Here is a 1,699-nt window from a genome sequence, read left to right as displayed (position 1 = left end):
GTCTTTGTAGGATGCTTTACAGCATGCTCTTGGATGCCCAACACTACATTTTCATTGGTAGGGAGTTCAGGAGGGGCATCAGGCCATGGTGTGCGTTTTGATGGTACAGTGACCTCCAGAGGAGGATCAATTATCCATCTGTAAAGAGACCACACTAATGTCAAATGCATGTGCATAGGAAGAGATTCTGCTAAATGAATTTTAATTAAATAGGCAATTGACTGTCATGATTTTTGTGTGTCAATGATATATATTGAAATTTAGATGGCTTGATGAGGGGTGGGGGGAAAAAAAGCATTTCCATATGACAAAATTATTAACTAAAGGTAAAGATTTGCTGAATCAAAGTAAAATAAAAAGAAGCATGCTACATAAAATCATAGTACAATTATATAAGTCAATTGTTTAAAGGATTGTAGTCAAATTGCAAGTAAGAAAGCCCTTGGGAATGAGGTCAAAGGACTGAACAGAAATACATTAAAATGCCACACCAATACCACTTGACCACTTGAAACAATGCAATGGCATTCACTTGAAAAGAGAAGTTGAGCATCATTGTCACATTCACAGGTAGGTTACTAATTTTAAGTTCTACCCATGTGTGATATTCAAAATCACAATTTCACAGCCACAATTTTATGCTTTGAAAATAAATTAGAGACGCATAGTACTTAGAAATTGAAGGATATAACAGCAGAAAGTTTAACATGACAAGAGTATTACAAAACATTTCTACCAATTGTATATGATCATTGGCACTGTTGACTCCATCTATGCTTGAAATTTTTTAAACAACCATGACAGCTTTCAGAATGCAAAAATCATATGCACTATAAAATGGAAAATGGATTGGAGACACAATAGGAAAGAAGATATGGTACCTGTAGGGCCAAACCATAACCGCCATTCACATCTTGCCCGAAATAAAGTAACTGGAAAATAAAGCAATTAGATTATAAATTTAATGTCACATCAGCAACACAAAAGAAAATGCAGATGCACACACACAGAGAGAGAGAGAGAGAGAGAGAGAGAGAGAGAGAGAGTTCATAGTCATCAAACATGGTATATAAACAATTTAAATGCAAAAATATGAAATATACATACCTTAAATTTGCTTTGTGCATTTGAAGTAACTCTTACTACAATACCACACTCGGCTTGTTGCTCGTTGATCGTAACACCAAAGAAATGAGCATTTTGCTTATCCACCTGCAACAAAACAAAATCAAGCAAACGGAAAATTCCAAAAAGAATGAAAGTCCATGATAACAAACATGAAAGCACCTTTCCACTAACTGATGACAGAATGGAATGTATCCCTAGTTGGCTGTACTCCATCCAGCATCATATCATCATACATATCTCTCAGCAAGAAATGCCTACCACCACCGTTATTAAAAAAAAAAAAAAAAAAAAAAACAGAACACAACTTTCACAATTTCTCCCAAAAAAAAAAAAAATTCCCAAGACCACTAAAAGAAAATCAAAATTAGAGTTGTTGCCTACCTGTTGCTTCTGCTTCTGCTCCTAGGGCTCTCTAAAATCCTGCAGTTTTCTCTCTGAGTCGCCTCTTCACCATCTCCTTCAAAACGCGCAGTCTCCACACTTACAATCCGGCCGATTCATGAAAGGAAACAGAGGGCTCCTAAGGTCTGGTTATGGATAAAGAGATGGAGGGGAAAAGTCGAAGAAAGGA

General features: G+C 36.3%; 1 long non-coding RNA gene across 1 annotated transcript; it reads right to left on the bottom strand.

The window, feature by feature from the left end:
• Window positions 1-1,104: 1,104 nt before the first annotated feature.
• Window positions 1,105-1,699, bottom strand: LOC132803068 (uncharacterized). Its single transcript, XR_009638192.1, has 3 exons — window positions 1,510-1,699; window positions 1,288-1,382; window positions 1,105-1,212 (listed from the first exon to the last, which is right to left on the bottom strand). It is a non-coding gene; the product is annotated as an uncharacterized LOC132803068 (long non-coding RNA).

This window comes from Ziziphus jujuba, chromosome 1 (assembly GCF_031755915.1).
Source record: "Ziziphus jujuba cultivar Dongzao chromosome 1, ASM3175591v1".
Taxonomy (NCBI): domain Eukaryota; kingdom Viridiplantae; phylum Streptophyta; class Magnoliopsida; order Rosales; family Rhamnaceae; genus Ziziphus; species Ziziphus jujuba.
This window is presented reverse-complemented; position numbering and strand designations above follow the sequence as displayed.